At 36.9% G+C, this 13,467-nt stretch overlaps 1 long non-coding RNA gene across 1 annotated transcript in view; it reads right to left on the bottom strand.

Annotated features, from left to right (window-relative positions):
- The window catches only part of LOC113266082 (uncharacterized), a 634,890-nt gene that overhangs the window by 17,198 nt on the left and 604,225 nt on the right, over nt 1–13,467 (bottom strand). Inside the window, exon 21 of the long non-coding RNA XR_008957174.1 lies at nt 11,972–12,041. This is a non-coding gene — a long non-coding RNA (uncharacterized LOC113266082). The remainder of the gene's footprint in view (nt 1–11,971; nt 12,042–13,467) is intronic.

The raw sequence follows: 13,467 nt of genomic DNA, 5'->3' as shown, positions 1-13,467 counted from the left end.
TCCTTTCTGAATGGCTTTCAGAGATGTATATTTTTGGGGACAAAAGCCACCTGTGTTCTCAAAGGTAAGGATAAAAAGGGATGAGCCCATTTAACAGGCTTCATTTCACATTCTATGTCTGTATTATTTCAAAATGACACCTTTGCAGTTTAGAGGGACCAGTAGGCGCTGTTACAACTAAAATTGAATAAAGTTCCAAGCTGTGTCAAAGACATTGTTTGAATTCACTTAAAAGTGTTTTATGTCACTGCTCACCAACTCCCCTTCTCTAGTCATGATCTGCCTGTGGCAAACTGTTTCTCTCTGGGACTGAAAAGATTACTCCCACTGATACTCCTCTGACAGTGTGAATATTGACTTGCACTTATAAAGGTCAGACAGTTCCACTAGTTAATAGGAGTGAGAAGAGCAGTTCCAACAAGTCTCTTTGAAAGGAATTTAACCTTCAAATTGCAAAGCGTGCTGCTCCATGGAGCCAATTTTGGCAACTAACGGAATACATGCTTCTCTGCTTTCCAAAAATACCAACAGGAGCCTGAAAGTTAACATTACAAAAGGGAAACAAGCATGCAATGTAGCAGACAAATGACCATGGGAACACCATCCACCATGTGTCTTGTTATTTTTATTTTTTAAGGAGAGTCGAATACTGTAGAGTAATTCTCTGGGCCTTTAACTTTCTTCAATGTATAATAGCCTTTTCGACTTTTAAGAGCCATGTGCTGTAAGATGATAAGACACCACATATATTTTTCTCAGCATCATTCTGACACAAGATCAAGAAAGAGGTTTAATCCCAGTGGAGCATGGCATCTCCTTACCTATCCTTTGAAAAGTCCTCTGCCTTCTGTTATTGTCTCACAACTGAGAGTTAGGGAAAGGCTGACATAATTTAAGGTCTCTGGGAATGTGGCCTATCTGTTAATAGCAGTGTCCTGAGGTACAATGTAGAAGGATGGCTGTGAGAAAACAGAACTGAAAATGCGAATGAGACTTCACTTTTCATCCTGATGGAAAGTAAAACCAATATTTTTAATTTTTAATAAAACACGTCTATATTGTGGCACCAGCAGCAGCAGGATTGTGCTGCATATAAATGAAGATTATTCCCTAGTTTGTCTTGAGCAGTGGAAGACAGGAGACAGAATGATGAAGAGGGCCTTTTACAAGTAATAAGTAGGAAGAAGAATAAGGCCTGGGTATCTTGGAAAGCAAAGCTTTCCTGATTCCAGAGCATATTTTAGAAATGGCATTATGGCTTTCACTGCTTTAAGTTTGGCATCAGCGAGATTTTAGATTGTGCTAAAATCATCCTTAATGTCCTTTCTGCCTCATCAGTGGGGGACCATTCAAGTAACAAAGTGCCAATCAGGGGCTCTTGTTCCTCTTTAGCTTGGAGATATTACTGTGGAGGTTTTTGTGAGAGCATGATCTCTCCGCTTGAGATGCCCTTTATTATAACTATAGTTAAAGGTCTGCTGACTTAGCCATTATAAACCCCTAATGTTCTCCACTACAAAATTTCCTCTAAAATAAAGCTTAGCATACTAAGTTGGAGCCCATGGGAGCCCTGATTTTTATAAATTTGAAGGGGAAAAAATAGTCATTTGAGTTAAAAAGAGAGTAACAAAAATATAAACATCAAAGCTATGTGAGTTATGTATGTCACTGCTCTGGTGTCTCTAAAAATAGCATTGTTAATTAAAATGAAGTTGGGAAGTAATTAGCTCATAATGTACACTAATCATTTTTGTAAGTTTGGAATATAAAAATGTAATTAAGAAAAAGAAAAAAAAATGGGGTATAGACAGGATCGTTTCTTTGATTGAGAAAATTGTGAATTTTTAACTCAAATGTTTTCTGAAAATATGAGACCTGTATTGCTCTTGCAGAATCTTGCAGTGTTTTAGTCAATGAGTCAAATACTCCTCATGCTTAAGCCTTCTTTAAGAGCTTATTGAGTTGAGCAAGAAATAGAAAATTGTAAAAAATAAAAGAACAGTCAAAAGGCAGAGTGTTACAAAGGAAGTAGCAGGAAATAGATCTCAATATTTTTTTTTATTTTTTTATTTTGAAGACGATTATTATTAGAATGTGTACTTTTACTATTCTTCTTTTTAAGAAAATGCCTAAAGAAACACATGCTTTTTTAGTAATACGGTCTTTTTGGATTTTTTTAGAAATCAAAACATGTTAATCTTCCAGTGCATTAGCTTTCCTGCAGATAATGATTCTAAACTCAGACAAAATTAAACAAAATAAAACAAAAAAATCTACCCTAAGGCTCTGGAGAGTAAACAATGCTTGATAGATTCTGGAGATAAGTTGATACTTGGAAGGGGGACCTCCACAGGATGAGTTTGCAATTTCTACAAAAATTTACAAAGGGATAAACAAGGCAATATCTTAGAATGTTAATGTCCCCTTTTAGGTAATGTGGTCAGGAAAAGGCCATTCTGAGGATTCATATTGAAGCTAAGAAGTAATGGATATGAATTAGCCAACAAATAGAATTTCTGAGGAAGAATATTAGAGTCAGGAGAAAGAACAATTGGTGAGATAGATAAGGCAAGTCTTGGCATGATCCAGAAGCAGGGTAGAGACCCATGGTGCTGAACACTGGTGAGGCACCAGTGATGAGGCAGAGTGTTGAGAAATGAAGTTGGAGAAGAAGACAGAAGCCAGATCATACACCAAAAAGAAATGTACCTAAGGCCTACTTCATGCCAATAAATGCATACAGAAATATAAATAAGATACGATTCTTGCCCTAAGGGATCTACCAGTCCAGTGGTGAAATGAGATTTTTTGGATTTGCTGTCAAAGCAGCTTGTTGTAGGTGGGTCCTGATCATGTCTCTATTCAGTCATTTTCCAGCTTGGAGGCAAGCAGAGAAGGTCCTTAAAAATATGTGTTTTTGGGGGGCCACCTGGGTGGCTCAGTCACTGAAGTATCTGCCTTCAGCTCAAGTCATGATCTTGGGGTCCTGGGATTGAGCCCCGCCTTGGGCTCTCTGCTCAGCAGGGAGCCTGCTTCTCCCTCTCCCTCTCAAATAGATAAATGAAAAATCTTTTTTAAAAAAATGTAGTTTTTTGGGGTGGATGGATAGATGGATGGATAGATGGATGGACAGATGGATAGATGACACAGTGAGAAAGTCCAGCTGGCTGCTGAAACAACTCAGAAGTAATCATTTCTTGGCACTGTCACCATATACAGATTCTCAAACTGAGGTAGAATTTGATAATATTTTGTAAATTTTATATATATATTTTCAACTTTCTTGAGTGAAACTGAGTAGTCCCAGCAACAATAATCAAGAGTAGGAGTGGTATAAGGCAACCAGGAAACTGAAATTTGGTGGTTACAGAAAAAATCAGGTGAAAGGAGTTTCTCAGTTGCTAGAAACCTGTCGTCTCTTCTGGAATTCTGATTCATGTTCACTTCCCGCCACACACACACACACACACACACACACACACTTTATTGTATTGTAGTCCTGTTCTTTTTGCTGATTTTTTATAATACATGCTCAAGTTTTTTCACATCTTAAAAATGTGTTCTTTCTTCAACCCTGTATTTCCAACTACCTCCTGCACTATTTCTGTGCTTGCTTTCCCCATCAATCTCCTGCACTATTTCCGTGCTTTCTTTCCTAACCAAGCCTCTAGAAATAATAAATGATACTCATCACACCCACTTCTCCACTTTCCATTCATTCTCCAAGGATTAAAATATGGTTTCCATTCCTTTTTTTTTTTTTTTCTGAAATTGTTTTCTCTAAGGGTGCCATTGACACACTTATTACTAGACCAAATACACATTTTTATCCCAAATTATACTGGTCTTTTTGTAACTTTTGCCTCAGTTAACTACAACATCTTTCTTAAAATTAGTTTATCATCTCTGTCATGCAAATTCCCCCTAATTTTCTTCCTGTTCTTTCTCTGAGGCATTCCTTAGATCACAGTTCCATTGGTATTTCTGCAGGCACCTGATCAAACCATCTATTTCTTTTCATTATCTAATTTTCTTGGACAACATTTTTAAAATTACACAACGCTAACTACAACATATCCTCAGAGGACTCATTCATGTATATGCAGTACATACAATTGTTCTTAACACTAAGGAAGCATTTAATTAATATGCTTTGAAAAAATAGATGGGTGTACGGATGGATCTATATGAGAAGTCACAATCTAGAAATCTTTGGGATGAATGTGAACCACATGCATTTTGGGGGATGACATAATTAAGAATATACTGCATACCAGTATTTAGAAACTTTTAAACCTAGATTATAAGTTCTGTTTGGGGAAAAAAAAACAAAAAAGGATCTCTAGCAACATCGATCCACATTCTAGCATGGCGACAGTCAGAGCTAAGTCATATCTGTGCCCTGTAGAGCAGTACGTGTTGTCCAATTTGTCACACTCAGGCCAAGTCCATCTCCCTCATTTAAATTACCTGCCTGGTCCCGGTAAACATTTGATTAAATAGCTTAAAACAAAACAAAACAAAAAAAACTTGAAGATACATAAATCCTATATGATCCAGACTACATTAGTTATTTTTCCTCCAATTTTCTTATCAATTTCCTCCTTACTTACGTACCAAATTTCAGTGAAGAAAAATGTCCATGTTACTTAAGCCAGAAAACAGGGGCCTTTGATTTTGCTCCCATTTACTTATTCGAACATCTTATCGACCCTACAACATATCAATATACATCATAAATATCTCGAATTTATCTCCTCTTCTCTTTACTTTAGGCACACATCACCTTTCCCCTACAAACACTGTAAGCTCCTAACTGCTCTTCTGTATTCATACATCTAAAAACGTCCATTAAGCACTTTATATAGAACAGCACTATCCTAAGGACTTAATATGTGTGTTATTTGTGCAATATTATGAGGCAGATAAGATTATTATCAATATATAGAGATGAAGAAGCAGAGATACTGACAGATTTATTAATTTGACTAAGGTAGGGTTGAGGTTTGAATTCTGCTATTCTGATTTTAAAGCATATAGTCCTGTCTAAATCTGTGATTGTTCAACTATTCAACAAACAGCAGCAATTTATTTTCGGGATTTGACAATAGTTTTGTAGTTTTTGTAATCTGTGTGATTAACATAGTGATTTCTATCCAAAAGAATGTCAAAGAAGTTGGAAGCCTATGATGAAGCATTTGCATTTAGGTCTCAATGCTATATGTCACTGGTTTTAACATGCTGTTTAATGTGTTGAGTGACTCTTATGCTGGGCAGCCCAGGTCCTGAGGGCCTAGCTGATGGCTTAACCACGGTTTGTGATTTTTTTTCTTTTTTTGGTTTTTTTGTTTGTTTGTTTGTTTTTGGTGTTGGTATAATAGCCAAGTCATATAGACTGAAAGGAATCTGTTTCTAGACCTTCATCAGTAACTAGAAAATTTACGTTTGATTAGACCTATTTACTGACTGTGAGATCCAGGTACAATAGAGAAATGCATGTAGCCAGGTAAAGGCCAGTGAATTAAAGAGAGACTAAAGTTTAGATAAGGACAAAAGCAGGATAAAGACATTGCAAATTCAATTGTTTGTGGTTGAACAGTTCCAAATGTTGGTATGTTGCCACTCTGAGTCTGCTTCTAAAAAAACTAAATTGAACAGGAATGAAGGTCATAGGGTTAAACAGTTTGTGAAAATATAAGGTCAAGGTAATAGCTGTAGGTGTAAATGTTGAAGATACAGCACTTGTTGCCTCTACAACATACTTGACATTAGCGTGCTATACTCTTAAGAGACCTGCACTTTAATACGTAAATACGTAAATTTTTTAAGTGAGCTCTTTTTTTGTTGTTATCATTAATAAAATTGTAACTACTTAAGGGCAGGTACTAATTATTATACCTCTTATATCTACCATGGTACTTAGCCCAATATACCCACTGGTGGGTTCAGGGTGAACTATATACATCAATCAACTAAGAAGGAAGCATTTTCAGTCCAGTGAGATTCAATATATTTGGATCCTAACCCGATAATCTATAATTTAGGATTTGTTTGTTTCTGAGACTTTTTTTTTCCTTTTTGATATTGTAACTTTGAAGCAGGAATTTAATGATCCCAAATAACTCTAGTTGAATAATTGTATTTGAAATAAATTTGATTTGAGAAAAGCACTGGTTAAGCCTTTTTTTTTTTTTTTTGTCCTGGAGAAATATGTATTTAGACTGTCAGAGCAAACTAACAATTTTCCTTCAAATTTGTATTAATTTCTCACAGAAGTACAAGAGAGTAATCTTTGTTTACAGAACTACTTTTGTGTTGGTGGGATGATTCATATCAAACTGCAGATTCTGTCAGATGTGTCATTATAATGGAGGACTTCATAGTTCTTTTTGTTAAATTATAACATTATGATATGTGGTGATGTTTTAAGTTTTTTTTAATGACAATATAACTTTGTGAAACATTATTGCTATTAAGAGAATAAATCCATGCATTAGGGAAGTTCATGACACATTTTTGAAAATATAGACATTACGACTCATGTATACTCTAGCTTAACCTCCAGTTTAGAGTTGTACAATTAAATTCTAAAAATAGTTTATTCATCTTCTATAAAATGCTGATCCCACAGACAAAAGTTAGAAGGGTAGTATTTAGTAGGAAAGGCAACTTATTTAGATGATGATAGAACTTGATTTTTAAAGGGAATTTTGTATTATTTTATAAATGAGGAAACAGACTCAGGTGATGTGCCCCAAATCATAACATTCATTGGTGCTAGAAAATGGGTTTAGAACTAACCTGGAGTTTTCCGCTCCCAACCATGACTGCTAACTACCACTGGACTATACCTCTCTTAAAAGAACAACGGTAAGAGTAGGGAGGGGGATTATCAGCCAATTGTTTTTTAGGCATTGGATTGCAGGTAGCAGAGCACTGTGACCTGAGAGAAGGGAACTCAGAGGTGGACACTACCACAGCTCAGCCTCTATTTCTGGAAGAGGAGGGGTGTGGTATTGAAGCCACAGAAATCCATGTGGAAAGGTCTCCTGGGGATTCTGGGTTATGAGCACACAGGGTAATATAAAAAGGTTACCAGAAAGCAGATGGTACAGAGTTCGGAATAGAACAGAGATATTGAAGTAGGAAAGCTGACGGGACTCCATTTTCGAAAGGTTCCACCTCTGCTGTTCCTCTGCTAGGCCCCATTCACTCATGTTCCATATTTTGCCTCCAAAAAAAAGCCAAAGAAGCTATGCTCGCACTTCAAGGGAGAAGCAAGAAAGTTGGTCATTCTCTGAGCTTTGTCCTAGGCCACAAACACCTGATAACTCCTAAGAAGAGCCAGATCCCAAACATGTTCCAGGATGTTAGCTTCAAATCTCGGCTGGCACTGGCATCAACATCCCCACCTTCAGTAATTATGGAATAATGCCTGACACTCACCTCTGATAGGACTCTACCATGGATTCCCGAAGAACCCCGTACCCTAGACTCTTTTCCAATATAAACTCCTAGTCCCAAGCAACAGTGAGATTCATTCTCCTCTTCTCCTGAGTCTTCCAGACACTCCTGCTATTCTCTGTCACTTACTAGTCAATAAACTCTGTTTCCACTTTCTCCGGCTTGCATTTGATGCCTATCCTGTGTGAAGCCAAGGGCCCTCTTGGCTGATCCTGTGCGACCCTCCCCTGGGTCCCTGGACTCAGCCTGCCTGCATCAACATCTGAGATCAAGCCTTCCTGGGAGATGTTAGAATTCTGACCCACAGATGAGTAGACAGACTTTAGCGATACTTTGCTGCTGTTGGGCATGATCATAGGCTTATTTATTTTCTTAACTTTTTATTTTACAAAATTATAGATTCATTTCCAGTGGTATATAATAATACAAAGAGATTCTGGAAATCTTCACTAGTTACCTGGTTATAACTACAGTAACAATATCACAACCAAGGAATTGACATGGATACATCCACATGACTTACTCAGATTTTACTAGTTTGTATGCATTCTGTGTATGTGTGTGTGTGTGTGTGTGTGTGTGTCTGTATTTTTGTTCTGTGCAATTTTATCACATGTATAAGTTTGTTTAACCATTCACCTACTGAAGATCAGTTCCTACTGGGCATGCCGACACCAGGGCCAGGGGCTCAGAGTGCAACTAGCCCTGCTTCTGGCTGCTTTGTTTAGTCACATTGCTGCCAGGTCAGGGTGGAAGCTCAGATCACTGTTGGAACCCACTGCCATTACCTTGATGGGTAAATTGGGACACAACCTACTTCCTCAGAGAGCAGGGTACATTACTTCCCGCTCAGCTCTGAAAACACTACATGGGGAAAAAATAGGAGCACCACCTGCTTCTTTTGGTTGAGGGATGGAAAATAAGTTCCCTGCTTGCACACCAAAACTGTGTGGGATATGGAGGTGTAAGCTGAGAATTGGGGGTTCCCAGAGAAAGAAAGACAACACATAGCTTTTGTGACACAAGGGAAAGCATTTCAGCCTTCCAGCTATTTTCTGTGATCTACTTCTACTTGCCTAGATGTACTTTTTGCAGAACTTCCTAGGAGGTGTCAGAATTACAAAGAAACACAGAAGTTAAGGATATTAAGGGAACAAAGGGGGTGCAAAAACGAACAGTTTCTACCAGGCCAGGAAATAGCCTAACCATATCAGAGACAATAAATCAGTCCTAAAATTCCCAGTGCTGTTTCAAAAGTAAGCAAAGCCCTGTATTCTTTACCTGAGATAAGGAGCTCAATAGCCATCCGGTTTAAAACAGCTCTCAGAGCAAGCCTATAGTCCCTTCCCATTGTCTGACAGTTATCTCTGCTTCATTATAAAGTCTCCAGCCTAGGAAGAGCACAATTTTCATTACTACAAGATAGGATGCATATATATGCATGTTTTCTAAGTATGCCTGTCTTGACATGCTATGACAAAGTTCTCTTTTCTGGATATTCATCCTAAACTCTAACTAAAACAAACCCACTCACTCTTGCTTGGGGGGGGGGGGGGCATGGTTTTGGAAGTTATTCCTGTGATCTCCTTATTTGCTGCAAATAAAATTTCCTTTGCGTGACCAGTCTACCTGGTGTAATGTCTATCTGTAACTCACTAAGGAGCAAACTCATATAAGTTTGGTTACAGAGGGGAAGTTCTGGCCTTTTGGGTGCTGCAGCTGGAGGTCTACAGTGTTAAAAAGAATTATGGGGCTTCTGATTAACCAAGATAGAATAATCTCATTTTTCCTAGGATCTCCTTCAGACAACTAAATAACCCTGGCATAACAGACCAAATAAACATAGGAATACTTTGAAAGGTGAAAGAAGAAGACAGACTTCCCAGAAATTTGGGATTTTAGGAGCAGCATGGCGGTACATTCTCTGTGTTTCCTTGTTGCCTCCCATGCATCCTGGATGGGGGGAGGGGAAGCCTGTAACCTGGAACTGTTAATAGGACAAACAAAAAAGCCTCTTTCCCTTAGCCAAAGAAGAGGGAAAAGGATAGCCTAATGACAGGAAACCTTCCTGGCAATACCCACCCTACCCCAGCGCCCCAAATCATTGGTTATATAGAAAGTCTGAACTACATTACCAAGTAATCAGAATTAATTGACATTTACAGGACACTACATCTCTGAAAAATGAATACACACACACAATCTCAGTACACATGGAACATTCATCAGAACATGTACAAGGCCAATGAATTAATCTAAATATATTTCAAAGGTTAAATCTTAAGAAGTATTCTGTCTCACTATAATAAAATTATATTAGCCAACAATAACAAAGAGATATTTGGAGATTAAACAACAAATTAACAAATAATCTATGAATCAAAGAAGAAATTCTGGGGTAAACTAGAAAATATTTAGAAAATAATGATAATGTAAACAAAATATAGCAAAATATATGGGAAACAGTGAAAGTGGTACTTGGAGGAAAATTTAGAGATTTTAATGCCTAAATTAACTAAACTAAATGATGTAAGATTCTATAAATAAAAACCAACGAAACAGAAATTGGGCAGGAAACAGAGAAAGTTAACATGTAAAAATCCAATCATTGTAAATATTAATAAAGCTTATAAACACCTAGCAATGCTAATCAAGAAAAAAGAGAAAGAAAAGGCCCCGAATCTCCAAGGAACTGTTGAAAAGGAAAAACAAAGCTGGGGGCATCACAATGCCGGATTTCGAGCTGTACTACAAAGCTGTGATCACAAAGACAGCATGGTACTGGCACAAAAACAGACACATAGACCAATGAAACAGAATAGAGAGCCCAGAAATGGACCCTCGGCTCTTTGGGCAACTAATCTTTGATAAAGCTGGAAAAAACATCCGGTGGGAAAAAGACAGTCTCTTCAATAAATGGTGCTGGGAAAATTGGACAGCTACATGCAAAAGAATGAAACTTGACCACTATCTCACACCATACACAAAAATAAACTCCAAATGGATGAAAGACCTTGATGTGAGACAGGAATCCATCAAAATTCTAGAGGAGAACATAGGCAGCAACCTCTACGACATCGGCCAAAGCAACCTTTTTCATGATACATCCCCAAAGGCAAGAGAAACAAAAGATAAAATGAATTTATGGGACTTCATCAAGATTAAAAGTTTCTGCACAGCCAAGGAAACAGAAAAACCAAGAGGCAGCCCACAGAATGGGAGAATATATTTGCAAATGATGGTACAGATAAAAGACTGGTATCCAAGATCTACAAAGAACTTCTCAAACTCAATACACGAGAAACAAATAAACAAATCAAAAAATGGGCAGAAGATATGAACAGACACTTTTCCAATGAAGACATACAAATGGCTAACAGACACATGAAAAAATGTTCAAAATCATTAGCCATCAAGGAAATTCAAATCAAAACCACACTGAGATACCACCTTACGCCAGTTAGAATGGCAAAAACAGACAAGGCAAGAAACAACAATTGTTGGAGAGGATGTGGAGAAAGGGGATCCCTCCTACATTGTTGGTGGGAATGCAAGTTAGCACAGCCACTCTGGAAAACAGTGTGGAGCTCCCTTAAAAAGTTAAAAATTGAGCTACCCTATGATCCAGCCATTGCACTACTGGGTGTTTACCCCAAAGATACAGACGTAGTGAAGAGAAGGGCCATATGCACACCAATGTTCATAGCAGCAATGTCCACAATAGCTAAATCGTGGAAGGAGCCAAGATGCTCTTCAACAGATGACTGGATTAAGAAGTTGTGGTCCATATATACAATGGAATATTACTCAGCTATCAGAAAGAATGAGTTCTCAACATTTGCTACAACATGGACGGCACTGGAGGAGATAATGCTAAGTGAAATAAGTCAAGCAGAGAAAGACAACTATCATATGATTTCTCTCATCTATGGAACATAAGAACTAGGATGATCGGTAGGGGAAGAAAGGGATAAAGAAAGGGGGGGTAATCAGAAGGGGGAATGAAACATTAGAGACTATGGACTATGAGAAACAAACTGAGGGCCTCAGAGGGGAGGGGGGTGGGGGAATGGGATAGGCTGGTGATGGGTAGTAAGGAGGGCACGTATTGCATGGTGCACTGGGTGTTATACACAACTAATGAATCATCGAGCCTTACATCAGAAACCGGGGATGTACTGTATGGTGACTAACATAATATAATAAAAAATCATTAAAAAAAAAAAAAAAGAAAAGAAAAAAGAGAAAACATTATTATCTATATTAGGAGTGCAAGAGGATATACCACAAAAGCTCCCACACATTTTAAAATAATAAAAAGAGAATATTAAAAATAATTTTATGTGAATAAATCTGATAGAAAAAATAACACAAATTTTAAAACTTAACAAAACTATTAAATAAATTTAATTCAAAATAAAGGTCATTCATAAATAAAACTCCAAGGTCAGGTAATTATATTGTTGAATTCTTAAATGACTTAATTCTAAGCTTTTACAAACTTTACCAGAAAATAGAAGAGAATTGTTTCCTTCACACATTATTTTATGAGACCAGCATAATCCTGATACCAACACCTGACAAAGAGAATAAAAGAAAACAAATGATTGATCAATATTCCTTATTAGAATGGACACATAAATCTTCAACAAAATATTAACAAATCAAATATAGAAAGAGATGAAAAAAAGAGCCTTGAACTAGAACCAATCCTAATTTTTATCAACAGGAGAAAGGAAACCAAATTGTAATATATTCTCACAGTGGTATAATACACAACAATAAGGAATAAACTGATAAATGCAGTAATAAGAATGAACGAATCTCAAAAATAGTACACCGTGTGAAAGAAGCCAGAAACAGAAGAGTAAGAATGATATTTTTCTATTTATATGAAGTTCTGGATAGACAAAATGAATCAGTAGTGATACAGGTGATAAGTGATTGCTTGAGGCACGATGGGAGATGCGTAGGAATATTTGACTGTAAAAAGGAAAAAGAAGCTTTCCGGAATCATGGAAATGTTTTCAAATCTTGATTGGGTGCTGGCTACATTGGTGTATACATTTGCCAAAATTTACAAACTATATATGTATGTGTACATTTTATTTTATGTATGTTATAATCCAGTATATTTTGTTAAACAACAACAAAACAAAATAAAACAGATCTAGTCTAATACTATTGCTTCTGGAAAATATTATCTCTGGCCTAGCTTGATTAACTCACAAAATTTTAGGGTTAGAGGGATCACTGTATATTATTGCATTCAACACTTTTAATATGCAAAGGACAACTAAATCCTTAATGTGTTAAAATCACTTCTCTATTCAGAGTTTTTAGCAGAGTTGGGACTAACATATAGATTCTTCAATCATTATCTAGTGTTATTTCAATGATATCATGCGGTCCTCCAACAAATCAGCATTGTTAGGGATACAGAATAATTTATTATCGATGTTTCATGGCAAGAATCCATGCACTAAGAAGGAAATGGCTCGTGGTTTGGTCTATCTGCTTAGTTTATGAAAGAATAAACTATATTTCTTAATCTTATTTTTAGAAAGTTGCCAATTTTGTGAAAGCTAAGTAGATTCCTATGGCAAAGAAAATGAATTAGACCTCAAGTATGAGCATTAGCTTGCAATGGACTGCTTTCTGACCTGCCCTCCTATGCCAGTGTTGATCCAGGAACAAAGAACCCCAATCATCCATCTCACAAATCCAGATCCTTATTTTTCTCACCATGCACAAAAAACATATAGACCTCAAAGATATACAAAATGAGGCAAAAATGACTGGATTGAGAAGATTGCTTTTAAGTACTTTCTACAGAGATGACACCTCATTTACAGACCATTAGCAACAATTATCACCTTCCCCCTGAGGAGAACTTTGCTTTTTTTCCCCCATAACTTTGATATTATCTTCTATTTTTGACATAATATTCAGTTTTTCAACCCACCAACAATGTTGTCAGCTAATTCTAATTTGTTATATCCA

Source organism: Ursus arctos, unplaced genomic scaffold (assembly GCF_023065955.2).
Source record: "Ursus arctos isolate Adak ecotype North America unplaced genomic scaffold, UrsArc2.0 scaffold_37, whole genome shotgun sequence".
Taxonomy (NCBI): domain Eukaryota; kingdom Metazoa; phylum Chordata; class Mammalia; order Carnivora; family Ursidae; genus Ursus; species Ursus arctos.
This window is presented reverse-complemented; position numbering and strand designations above follow the sequence as displayed.